Below are 14399 nucleotides of genomic sequence, written 5' to 3'. Positions count from 1 at the left end.
AAAGAGTACCACACGTCCTTATTTATCATTGTTTCCATTGCATTTCAGAATAAAGAATATGGTAATTCTCATTAAATTGAAGGTTTATTTGATTTTGAAATCTGTATCATCTTAACTGCCCACATGGTGGCAGTCATGTGTCACCTTATTGTCAGCCTTTAACAAGAGGCGTTTACAGTATGGTGTAACAAGGGAAAACTGCAGACTGCAAAGGGTAATTTTTATGATTGATACTTTTCATCCAGAAAACCATTAAAGTCTTAGATACGGAACTGACAAAATATCTAAGTTATTTGTTGTAAAGTGATGTAGATCTTTTGGTAGTGATCTGCTATATTATCAAAAATAGTATTTTTCCAGAAAATATAGGCATAAAGTGATAAAGTTTTAAAAAGTAGAGAGACTGTCTTCATGTATCTCTATTCATGGCTTTTTAAAGAACCTTAATTTAGGGTGTGTCCCGTTTAAATGGTACCGTGCTGTCCACTCTTTTAGACAGAAATATATTTGTCATTGTAACTCTTCATAGGTGTTTATAAGACAATTCTGATTTTCTTCCATTACTTTAAAAGATAATGTGATTGCTCTGTCATAAAACTTTTTTTAGTTTTTGTACAAATGTGATCTTTTAAAGGAGAAAAGATTTATCAAAGTCATTTTACTTTTTCAAATTTTAATTTACATCAATACTCTAGAATGTATTCACTCAAAACTTATGGAAATATTCTGACCTTTAGTTTTGGTCACATTATCCAATTGTACACTATTTTAAAAAATAAAACCCCATAGTTTTTCATAACTGCTTCTAAAAACAACATAACATTAAGCTACACATTTAATTAATAAAAACAGTTTCAGGTAATACAGAATATGTTGTTACTAGCAAAGTCTAGAAGTCTGAGAGCTTCATTTATATATCAAACTCAAGTCCTTAATTTACTTACCTGTTGCAAATTTCTGTCATCCATGGAAGACCTAAGGTACAGCTCTCAACAGGTACCCTGACGCAAGGTTAACCAACAGTGTTACTATTTCACAGTGAGTGTGTGTGTGTGTGTGTGTGTGTCTGCTCCCAAGCAGAAGACCCCTTTGTGCATCTCTCCCTAATTGAGTTTATCTCCGAATGTTTCTCTCACCCTCCCTCCCTCTCTGTTTCTCTTTCTGTCTTTCTTCCCTCTCCCTATCCCCAATGCCTCTCACTCCAAATCTCTTCTCTCTTTAGTAATGTTTATTTTAACCCAGCACAGTTCTTTGCCAATTTTGGGCAGAAATACTATAATTTCTTAATGTTTCTCAGGGTCTCCCCCTAAATATTGGGTGAATTTGTAAATAATTTTTAAAAGCAATAATGTCATCCCAACTCATTGTGACCTCCAGACCTGCAAAATCTCAGCAGATAAAGTAAAAACAGTTTAGCACACAGAAGACCTGTGCTGAGGCAGAGATTTTTAAAATGTAAGCGCTGGAGGGGTGTGAGGTGACAGAACGTGCAGGCAGCCCTCAGTGCTGGCCCACCCGCTTCCCTAGGGTGGTTAACCAGATGATGACTTTGCTTTCGAGATCAAAGATTCCAAGAAACCATTAGCATCACATGGGTGTAAAAGCCAGAAAACTACATTTCAGAAAATGTAACCTCCATGTCCCTTTAACAATAATGTGACTACAGGTACCATTAGTCTAAGCAGTGGTTCTCAAACTTGAGAATCAGAGTCTCCTGGAAACCTTGGTAAAATGCAGATTGCTGGGCCACACCCCTAGAGTGTCATATTCAGTAAGTCTGGAGTAATAAGAATTTGTATTTTCAACAAGTTCCCGGGTGATGCTGATCCTACTGATCTACAGACCACACTTTGAGAACCCTGATCTAGAGCAGTGCCCTAGAGCCAGTTTCCCATTTATACCACAGATATTTTGGATGTTTCCTTTACTATCCTTTAATGAAATTCATAGATAATATATTTTCCTATATATGTAATTTTTAGAAATTGACCTAAAAACCTAATACACTAGACATATGAAATGTGATTTATAATTTTAAAACTGTTTTTTAGTATGTAAATCTTAAGGTTATACACTAGAAGAACTACAAAAAAAAAAGGCCCCACGAATTTCCAAAACACTCCCCAGTAGGGGGGTCCCTTTTTCTGGCCTCCCTCCCCTTCTAGAACTCACTCCCACCCTCTACCATGGGAACCACTGGCCCAGAGAATTCCTGAGGGGCTGTTAAAAATATGTTCATAAAAGCTCTGCCATGGTGTAGATAAGAGAGTATAGAAGTCTAGGCTACCTAAATGCTAGTTTGGATTTTTAGTGTATTTGCACTAATTCCTCTTATAAGTTCACTTTCTCTTTTACATTAATCCATGCTTTTGAACTAGTTGGAGTGGATGAGTGAGCCCAGACTTACCTTTGTAAATTTGTGCCCGAAGCTCACAAATCTTAATATTTGGTGTGGTGCTCCTAACAAAAACTCATGATAAGACAGAGCAGTGAATCCATTTATAAGATTTCATTACATAACTTTTCTAACGGTTAGTCTGTTGGAAACTTTATTTACTCCTCCTGATATCACCAAAACTCAATGAGTGATTATTGGTTAAATGTTAGGCAAGTGGATTTGCCTCTCATTTCATTCCGAGTCTAGCAAAAGTGGGCATTATATGTAGTTCTTTCAAATGCCTAGCATGTTGGCCTGCGTATGAAGACCAGTTTTCCATCCCTAAGTTTGGTACTGGTTATGCCAGTGAACTTTCCAAGTTACTCAGCCTCTATTTGCCTGTTTCCTCATGTATAAAACTAGGCTCTAAATATTGGCCTTACCTACCTCACAGAGTACTTGTTGGGATATAATAAAATAACCTCTGAAAATGGTTAGAAAACAAAATCACTACACAAACACAAGGCTTTATGACCATAAAAATAGTAGTCCCTTAGAAGCTCTGTGAATTAGAAATATATTTGAACAGGAAAGAACAAGTAGCAAATCTAGTACCAGGATCAGCAAATCAGGTAATATTAAAACTGCTATAATCAGGATAAAAACAAATTGATACATGGTCTTTAAAAAAGTAATTAATGGAGAATCAATGAATTAAAACATGTTTGAATTTAATAAGCACCTTTAGTTCAACTGAATTTCATCTTTGTGGTGTGGGACCCCAGGGAGCCAATCCAGGATGCATTTATCACCAACTATCATCCAGATATAAGATCTGATGAAAATTAATATGTAGTTGCCTTTCACAATAGAACAACCAGACTCCCAGTGCCTGGCAATTTTTTTGTAATAATTATGTTCAAATTTATAAACGTAATTTTTTTTCTCCCTGGTGTAGAGAATAAATACATCGGGGGGTTTAGTCATAGCAGAGTTAACATATATTTTCACAGAGCATTTATAAAATACCTCTATAAATAAAAATAAAAATTGTCTGAAATTAGGATGTTGCTTTCCTGTCCTTTTACAGAGCAGATTACCTTTCAAAGGCTTAGTTTCCATTTAGCTGGTAAGAGAGAGACTGGATCAGGCCAAGGTCCAAGTCCTTGTTTGCTGTTTACCAACAATGTGACCACACCTTACTTAACCTCTTTTAAACACTTACTTCCCTCCGATATTAAATAAGAATGAAAGCAGTACCATTTATAATATAATGTAACAGCAGAGGGACCTCGCTGTTAGGGCACCCTCTGCTCTGCAGCCTTAGAGACATAGTGTAGAGATGAACATGGGCTCTGGAGGGAGAAACTGAAGGTGTCCAAAAGAAAGATGCTACATAAATCTGAAGAAAAAATTAAAGAAAATGTTTACATTGTTGTAAAACATGTGCTATACTAACGCTCAGTGCATTTCCAAAAGAGCTGAGTTTAAACTGAGTCCTCACTCTGGATTGGATATTTCATACACATTGTGCAGCTTACATTCATTAAAGTAAGTGAGTATGTATTTACTCACGTTTTCGTTCAACAAATACTTGAGCATATAATATATACCAAGCAACACATTCAACCATCGACATATGAAGATGGTTAATTAGACAGAGCTCCTGATCTCAAAGACAAAGACTTGGAAGTAGCTGGTAAAATGCTCCGGCAAATATCATGAACACTCTCTGAGTGAGGAGAAAGTTTGAAAAAATTCAACAAAAAATATGAGATATAAAGAACAAAAACTGACAAAGGACTAAAAAGTATAATACCAAAAAAACCTCATTGAATGGAATGAACTGAAGAATTGTAATAACAAAGGAAAGAATCAGGGAAGTTGAACATCGGTCAAGAGAAATAATCCACTGAGAACAGTAGAGAGAAAAGAGATTGAAAGGAAAGATCAGAGCCTTGGTGACCAGAGATCACAGTCAGCGTAATCAGTGCTTTGATAACAGTAAAGTCAAACTCTGAGGAGAGGTACCGACTTGGTCTTAGAAGGGAAGGTAGTGCTTCCCCAAAGGGAGAGGGGAATGAAGAGAATCCAAAGGATGAACGGAACTGGGCTAAGCAAAAACTGAAGTGTCATAACGTCATTCCAAACAATTAGGGTCAATTTGGGAAATGCAAACAGTTCTGAGTGACCAGGATACATGGAAGGAGGGAAATGCCAAAAGTTGAGCCTGTGGAGGACAGATGGTGAATTTGGACTTAGCCTGAGAGGAATGTGAAGACACTGGGAGTTTTAAGCTGGAAAGTAAAGAGATTAGATAAGTGGGTTAGAAAGATGACCACAGCCCCAGGCACGGACACAGTCATTCACTGGATTCAATAGGGGAGGAAATAAACTCCATGCTGGCTTCAGTATGAAAGTTCAGCCTGTTTAGGAACAAAAATGCTCTGTGGCTTTCACTGAGTGGGTAGAAAAGTAGAAAGAGAGTGCCTCCCCCTCTAACAACTAGAAGAAGCCAGGTAAGCTACTGGCCAAAATCATAACTTGTCTTCAACCCATCAGAGACCTAAATCACAAGGTCGCCACATGACAACAGAGCAAGGCTCCATCATCACCAGGATTCCCTTCCCCCACCGGCCCCGGGCCCGGCCCACTTTGGCAGTCCCTTCCCCTGCATCCCCAAAACTCACAATCCTTAGCAGACGTCCCTGCTCTTCAAAGGGTTCATGTCCTCCACATTGTTGCCCTCACTGTGCCCTCATGACTCTTCTCACTGTCACCCTCTAAGTAGAAGCTACATTTCCCCCCTCATATTCCAAGTCCCTAAGGGCCTAGAAGTGGGGCAGGGATCGGGCTTGCTCTCCTTACTTCCTTGAAAATAAGAAACAATTAGACGAGAACTCCCTCCTTGTCCTACCACAAGATGTACCAGCCTTCTTGCATCTCACTCATACCGAGTCCCTTCTGTCCCAATAGGAGCATTCAGGCTCTAATGGGACCGCCCTCCCCACTTGTACACCCGATTCTATCTCTTCCACCTGCTCAAGGATTTGCCTCCAATTTTCCCCTCTCTCTTCTGCATCAATTTCTCTCTCTCTTCTGAATCATTATCATCAGCACATAAACATACTCCAGTATCTCCCATATTTAAAGCAGACACTCCCTTGACCCCCAAGTCACACCTCTCCAGTTACATCACCATTTCACAGCAAAGTGATCAAAGTTATCTGAAATCACTGCTTTCAAAGTTCATTTCCTTTTAACTCTCCCCAGTCAAGCTTCTCTCACTTTCATTCTCCTAAACCTGCTCTTGTCAGGTTCAGCTGTGACTTCCATGTCATCAAACCTCACGGGGATTCTGCTCTAAGCAGCATTTGATGTACTTTCTTCTCTTGGATTCTAAAGCACTGGCCTCTCGTCGTTGTCTTTCTTCTACAGGGAATGCTTTCCCACCTTTTCCTTTGTAAGTTTCTTCTTCTCTACTAAACGGTAGGATGCCTTCTCTGTTCCGTTTGGTCTCCTGGCTTTGAATACCATGACTCTGAAATTTATATCTTCAGCCAAGATCTTTCCATGAACATTGCAAAATTAACATATTCAGAACAGAACTTTTATGTTTTGGAACTAGACGGAAGTGGTTGCACAGCCTTGTGGATGTACTAAATGTCACTAAATTGTTGACTTTAAAATAGTTAATTTTATGTTATGTAAATTCGACCTCAAAAAACAACAACAACTAAAAACCCAGAACTTTTGATTTTCTTCTGCACCAAAATTTAGTGCTCCCCTAGTATGCCCCATCTCAATAAACAACACAGTTACCTTCCTCAATTTCCCACTTTCCCTTACATCCAAATCACGAGCAAGTGCCGTCACACCTACCTCCAAAGTTTCTCTCCAGCCTGTCTATGTCTGTCCATCTCCACTGTGGCCACCTTCGCCCAAGCCTCTACCATCCATCCCTACAACTCTGATTGGCCTCCCTGCCTCTCTACAGTTCGTGCTCCACACAGCAGTCAACGTGATATTTTTTTTAATGTAAATCAAACTATATTACTCCCTGATTCAAGCGTCTAATGGAGTCCCATAATACTTAAAATAAAAGCCAAACTCCTTACTAAGGCTTACAAGACTCTCCATGGTCTGACCCCCTCCTACTGCTTCTCTGCTCTAAACTCTAACCACTTTGTTCTTCACTTACTATGCCTGAGTCACATTGGTCTTCTTTCTTTTCCTTGAAAATGCCAAGTTTATTTCTACTTCATTTGTTAATTTGTTCATCTTTGCTTCATTTGTTAACTTGTTTGTCTTTTTTTCTCCTCTTAGAAGGTAAATAAGTGTCTTAGTCCGTTCATGCTGTTATAACAGAATATCACAGACAGGGTGGCTTATCAACAACAGAAATTTATTCCTCACCATTCTGGAGGCTGGGAAGTCCAAGATCAAGCTGCTGGCAGGGTCACATTCTCATAAAGACCCTCTTCTGGGTTGCAGATTGCCTACTTCTCACTGTGTCCTCACATGGCAGATGCAGCTAGGGAGCATTGTGGGGTCTCTTTCATAAAAACACTAATCCCATCATGGGGCTCCACCCTCACGACTAATCACCTCCCAAAGGCCCCACCTCCAAACATCGTCACCTTGAGCATTAGGATTTCGGCATATGAATTTGGGGGAACACAGACATTCAAACCATGGCAGTAAACTCTAGAAGCAGGGAACTTATTGGTCTTGTTTAGTCCCATATTGCAAGTAACTAAAAAGTCCCACATAGTAGGTGCTAAATAAATGTGTTAAATAAATGAAAAAAGGTTTTCTCCTCTAGCTTTGTTTTTCACAATATCTTTACAGTCTCACAGCACTATAAGATAACAAAGCTATACGCCCTATTTCAGACTAAAAACATAATTTCCAAAGCGATTTGAATTAAATACACAATAATAAACAGAGAAACGGAAATAAGTATATTGAAAGAAATTTTAAACGTGTGTACAAGTGTGGGGTGATTGATATTTTCCAAAGCAACAAAGGAAATCAAGGCCATTAAAGAATAGACAGGGCTTCCCTGGTGGTGCAGTGGTTGAGAATCTGCCTGCTAATGCAGGGGACACGGGTTCAAGCCCTGGTCTGGGAGGATCCCACATGCCGCGGAGCAACTAGGCCCATGAGCCACAACTACTGAGGCTGCGCGTCTGGATCCTGTGCTCCGCAACAAGAGAGGCCACGATAGTGAGAGGCCCACGCACCGCGATGAAGAGTGGCCCCCGCTTGCCACAACTAGAGAAAGCCCTACACACAGAAATGAAGATCCAACACAGCAAAAATAAATTAATTAATTAATAAACTCCTGCCCCCCCCCCAAAAAAAAGAATAGACAGACGTATTTATCTCTACACACACACAAAATTATTATACAGCAAAAGACGAAACAAAGTCAAATTTTTTTTAATGTATAGAGAGAATAATTTTCAATACATATGACAAGATTAAAAGTGATGTTTCCCTTATACAAGAGGCTCCTATTAATTAAGAAAATGATGAACAACCCCAAACAAGCAAATATATGAATAGGCATCTCATAGAAGAGGTGAATCAGGTGGCCAATAACCATATAAGAAGATGTTCATCTTCACCTATACTCATGAAAATATAAAAGAAGCAATGAGTTACCAGTTTTTACCTGTCAAATTGACACAACATTTTTTTTTTTTTTTTTTTGTGGTACACAAGCCTCTCACTGCTGTGGCCTCTCCCTTTGCGGAGCACAGGCTCCGGACGCGCAGGCTCAGCGGCCATGGCTCACGGGCCCAGCCGCTCCGCGGCATGTGGGATCTTCCCGGACCGGGACACGAACCCGTGTCCCCTGCATCGGCAGGCAGACTCTCAACCACTGCGCCACCAGGGAAGCCCTGACACAACTTTTAAAGAACAGCTAGATCCAGGCCAGGAAAGATTCAGGAACAAGTACTCAGTTCATTGCCTGTGAGATTTGTGGCTGATTTGTACCTTCTCTCCTTGTGTCTGGGCTGGCCTTCAGTGACTTGCTTGACAAATAGAATACAGAAGAAGTGACTGAAAGGAATTGCAAATGCTGGGTTATAAAGAGACCTGCAGCTTCCACTTGAACCCTGAGGCTGCCATGTTGGCAAGACCTCTATTTTGGAGATGACATGAAGAGGCCCTGAGAATACGTGGAGAGAGAGAGATGTCTGGCCAGCCCCCAGCTGTGTAGCCCCAGCTATGCAAGTCATCCCAGCTGTGGGTCCAGACACATGAGGAGCAAACACCAAATCAACCCCTCTGGATGACACTCAATTTGCAGACTTATAAGTAAAGTAATTGATTGGTGGTGTTCTTAGCCACTAGGATTTAAAGTGGTTTGTGATACAGCAATGGACAACCAAAACAGGAATGAATTGCTACTACCATTCAGTAAAGTAACCTGGTAACACAACTAAAATAAAAATATAATCCCGTTCAAACCAGAAATACCACTCCTTGTTCATATATTGTGTGTACTTGCTAGATTCCAAGCGTCTTATGAAAGATGCAGTGGAAAGGGAAAAGGAGTGAGAATCAGAAACAAAATGGTTTTTTTCTCAATCACCGTAGCCGGGCACTTAAGGCCATCCCAGATCACCACTCGTGGACTTAATTTTTTCAGCTGTCCAATAAGCTGATGACAAGGTCTGATGACCTTTTCTAGTGTTTCATTTCTAACATTTAAAGAAAAAAATCCAATAGTCAAATTCATAAATTTAGAAAAATTTTATAAATTTGTATTTCTTTTGGGGATGAGAAGAATTCTTAAATTCTTTACCCAGCCTCCTAAAGCTAAATATTATCTTAACTGAATGTACTTCAGGTACATTTAGGCACCAAAACCATTTCTTTAGTACTCAATGATAATGAAAAGGATTTCACAAGGTCCAGATAACGAATGAAGACAAATGTTTCTATAATCCTCTTTCCATAAAAGTACACAACCTTGGGCTTCCCTGGTGGCGCAGTAGTTGAGAGTCTGCCTGCCGATGCAGGGGACACGGGTTTGTGTCCCGGTCCGGGAAGAGGCCACAACAGTGAGAGGCCCGCGTACCGCAAAACAAACAAACAAACAAACAAAAGTACACAATCTTCATTTATCTTCAGGGATGACATCTGTTCCTTTAAAAATATTTCCTTTATTAGTTGCACTTCAGTGTCTGTGCCTCTTCCCGATTCTTACATCTATTATAGACTGTCGAGCCCTCAGATCTCTCAGCTGAGACTCAGATCTGCTGACTCCCTGAACGCCTCCTGCTGACTGATGGGCTTCTTTCTCATGGAGCTGCCAAAAGAGCAAAATGCACGAATTGTACTTTGCCCCTATTATGACTCTGGTCCAATAGAATTCTTGTCAACTACCGTATTTCACTTCTGCTTCTACTCACTGAAATGCATGATGTATTTTATAATTAATAGGGTGTTTCTAAATGAATATAAAGTATAATTGATTCAAGCTAACTTTTGAGTTTTTTTGTCTTGTTTTTAACTCATGCAACATCTTTCTTGACACAGTTTTCTAGGTATCATTCATCTGCCAAAAAGAGCCAATGTCTCAGACTAGATACCTCTGAGATGGTTAGTTTTATGTGTTAACTTGACTGGGCCGTAAGATGCCCAGATATTTGGTCAAACATTATGCTGGATGTATCAGTGAGGGGGATTCTACATGAGATTAACACTTCAGTTGGCAGACTGAATAAAGCAGATTGCCTATCCCTAAGTGTGTGGGATTTTCCAGCCCACTGACAGCCAGAATAAAACCAAAAGACTGAGGCTAAGCGGGAATTTCAGACCCTGACTCTTTGAGCCGGGCGTGTTTGCAGCTGAGGGTGAGTGCAGCTTAGGCCCACACTGGGACTAAAACCACACATTTAGTATTGAATAGGGACTACTTTTAAGGAAAGGAAAATTCCTTGAAGTCCAGGATTATCCCCTAGAGTGTAAGCTTTTTGCTTACTTACATTTGGCCCCAGTGCCTAGAATTGTGTTAAAATACACAGTCATCTCCTAACACATCCCTAAGCCATCCCCCTCCCCCCTTAACCTCTCCAGCACCTTCCTTGACTGTCCCTCCTGCTCGCCACGCACTTCGCACTTTTCCCCTTCCAAGGCCACAGCTCAAATGCTTTTCCTGTATGAAGCCATCTTCCCGGCCCATCCACCCACAGTAAATTCCCTCCACTTGTGGGTAGTAAGTTTTTCTTTTTTACATCAGCAATTGCCAGAGGGGAGTTTAGGGGCCGCTTCTGGCACCTGGAGCCCATCCACCCCAAATCCCCCCTACCCAACCCTGCTCCCACCCCGTTCTGCGAAGGCGCTTCTGCGGGAGCAGGCGGCGCCTGCGCAGTGGCCGCTCTGCCCCTGCCTCAGCGCCCCGCGGAAGCTGCTCCCGGCCGGTCACGGGCTGCGGGGGCATCCCTGCCCATCCCCAGCCCGTCCCCGGGCTGATCCTCTAGCCGGGGAGTCTCTCATCTCTCACTTCACCATTGCCTTGGGAAACCTCTCAGGCTCCCCGTGACACGTCGCCAGTCCCCGAAGGCAGAGAGCCTTCACTCTCATCAGACAGATGTTTTGCCATCCACGTGCCCTTCAGAGCCTTCTCTGGTCCCATGACTACTGAGACTTTAATTTCTCTTCCATCGGGATTTCCAAAACCCCCAACCAAGGGTCAGACCGAAGTTTGGTCCCTCGGTCTGTGTCTCTCGCCACTGACTTCAAAAGCACTTCTATAACTTTAAGTTTTACTTCGTAATTAAAGGAATTTAAAATAACCAACACGGGTCAATCCAGTGTGTGTGTATACATACGGCGTACACGTAGACGGAAATGTAAATGTATACCAGTAGCCAAGAGTTTAGTGTGTTGATTATTCCTATTAACAGTAGACAGAATATGGTCCTTTTTTTTTTTTTTCTTTTTGAGTTGAATTGGATTTGCTTAACTTCTGAACTTACTTCCCATCATCCTTCTTGACACAACTATTACCCATTTTGTTCCTGGGCTAGACATTGTATTCAGCCATTAGACTGAAGTTGTGTATTCTTCTGTTTTCTTTTCTGCTTTATTATCAAGCTTTGGTGTCTTCAGATTTTAGATCTCTCTTTGTTTTGTAATTATCTCCAAATCAGTTTCATTATTTGCAGAATGTCTCAAAACCTAAAAAGCCCTTTGTGTTCAGCACTCTGAACTTGTTCCCTAAAACTTACCAAAGAAGGTGTACAACAGAAACATCCAGGAAGTTCTTTGTTTTTCTTTACCCTCATTCCACTTGACTGTGTCAGAGATAGGATGAAGAAGGACAGCAGATCTCATTCGTAAAAACGAGGTGAAAATTCAGAGACTGCGAATTCTGGCTCTGGCTTTGACGTTCACATATTTACAACCACAGGGAAATTATTTAAGCTTTTTCTCTGGTGTATGACACACTTGTCAAATCATGTAGGATTTATGATAAATGTCACGTGTGATATATGATAGATGCTGAAAACTAAACATGGGCTTATCTGTTGGGCAGGATAGAACAATTAGCAAATTCATTTATTACAACAGTAGTTTCCAAATTCTAAAGATGAACAGAATCACCTTTTTGACCTCTAAAAAATGCAGATATTTGAGGTCCATCCCAAACTGGCTGCATCTATTTTTTAAGGAGGTCTCCTGATGTAGAGGCAGGCAGGAAGACTCCCTACAGTTGCAGGACAGGCTTGAGAACTGCTCCTGCAGTGAACACTTACCATCCATCTTTCAGAGAAATTAGTTCAAGCTTTTGTCATCCTGCCTAATTTATCAGTAACTAATGAAAGATGACCATGTTTGAATAATTGCAGACATGCCGAATTCAGGACCCATGCTGCTCACAGCAAGATCCAGGCTGTCAGTATGCTCATGTACACTTCTCTGGAACTAGACATGGAAATTTTACTTTAACCAATTAATGATTAGTCTTTATTTAAAATGAAACAAATAAGTGGAAAGAGGAGGATGGGGCCAGTGCTTTCCATTGTATACGTTTCTATTGTATATTCCAAAGCCTCAAAAAAATTGGATGAAGTGAAATCTAGGCAAATTATTACACCACCTAAAAGGAGAACCTTTAAAGAAGAATCTCAGATGTGGAAGTGTGCCTTTGGATACTAGGACACAAAGAAGACTGTTCAGCAAATTCACCACTTCTTAAATAACTTTGTGCCAGAAAAAAAAAAAAAAAATCACAACCACCACCACCCGCCCCCTCAAGCAAACATTTTCCCCCCAGAGAAGTATTCTTAAATTTTTTTCTCCAAAAAAGTAGCCCCGGGGGCTTCCCTGGTGGCACAGTGGTTGAGAGGCGCATCCCCGCCTGCTGATGCAGGGGACACGGGTTCGTGCCCCGGTCCGGGAAGATACCACATGCCACGGAGCGGCTGGGCCCGTGAGCCATGGCCGCTGAGCCTGCGCGTCCGGAGCCTGTGCTCTGCAACGGGAGAGGCCACAGCAGTGAGAGGCCCGCGTACCGCAAAAAACAAACAAAACAAAACAAAGCAAAAATTAGCCCTCCCCCCAATCCTGCTTTTTTGTATACTCTTTTTTTCTGCCATTTCAAAATAATACTGAGTTAGTGGCTTAAAGGGCATCAGGATTTTAATCTCTTCTGATACAACAGAATCTTGGACTGTAAAGCATATTTATAATAGGCAATGTTAGCTGGGTCAAATTTCTCAATCCTTCTAATCCCCCTTCCCAAATCAACAGTTTATATTGCAGAAACTGTGTGCCTCTAATAATTATGTCAGTTAAAACTGGGACTTCAATCTATCTCTTGGTTTATGGACAAAACAGTTTCTTACAGTCAAAGGAATCTTAATGCAGTGTTTCTTTGGGTTCTGTTTTACAGGTTACTTCCTAAACATCCCTAGAAGTCACCCCTTCATCTCCTTTCCCAAAGTACCTTCTTTGCTTCAGAGACCCCAACTGGTATATGACAACAGCTTTCTAATTTCTCACTTGTATCTCTAGGCCATCCTGTATATAATAGTTAAAGTGATCTACTATCTTCTATGCAAATCTAGCTGAGCTAATCCCTCCTTAAAAACAAACTCCCCAATCTCCACAGCAAAGATTTTCAATAGGTTTTATGTCCCAACACACCTAAGGAAAATCACGTTTCCTTGCTATTACACTGGCACATTGTCACAATGATAATAACCAGAATGCTGTGCCCCAAGTCCCCACCTACACCAAGACAGAGCAAGTAGGATTTGAAAAGCTCCACCTCACCTCAAGAACTCTGAACAGGATCCCTGTAATCCCATCTAGTACTAATTATCCTCTACTCTTCCTTGTAGCCCCTGTACAAGTGTAAATGCACTTTTGGCATTGACAAGAAATTCCCTGGTAAAAGGCAGGTCCTTCCACATATCTGTGCCTCAGTTCTTGAAGGGCATTCTGTTCCATGGAACACCCCGTGGGGCTCCGTAGTCAACAGCGTCAAGCACAGTCTGCGTGCCATCCCTGGACCAGTGCTCAATCCACAGCTCTCCTTTCCTGTCTCCCGTGGGACTGATTTAGCCCCAGAGTTCTAACAGATTTCAGACTCCAGGGACAGAGACGGGGCTTGCTGCTATCTGGGGCTTTGTAGGAACAGTGACTTGGCTTTGAAGCTGGGAACCTTGCTCATAGCGCTTCTTCAAGGTTGACAGAATAACTCAGGATGGGGTCAGAAGATTTATTTTGGGATCCAGAAAGGGTGCTGGTGGGGCTAGCTGAGGGGGGACCTGGAAGAAGAACTTAGAGACGTTATTTGGAAATTCTTCCATTTGCACCAACTTGCCATTAAGATAATGGATTTTAAAATAGCATAAAATACTAAAATGAAAAATGATAGTAAGACAAATACAGCAAAGAATAAAGGAGATAACATGGTGTATACATAACATAAACTAGTTTACATATGTCTATATGTAAGAGATAATATCAACCAATATCCTTAAGCTGATTT

The sequence above is a fragment of the Phocoena sinus genome, chromosome 12 (assembly GCF_008692025.1).
Source record: "Phocoena sinus isolate mPhoSin1 chromosome 12, mPhoSin1.pri, whole genome shotgun sequence".
Lineage (NCBI taxonomy): Eukaryota > Metazoa > Chordata > Mammalia > Artiodactyla > Phocoenidae > Phocoena > Phocoena sinus.
The sequence above is the reverse complement of the archived record's forward strand: the minus strand, read 5'-3'. Positions refer to the sequence as shown.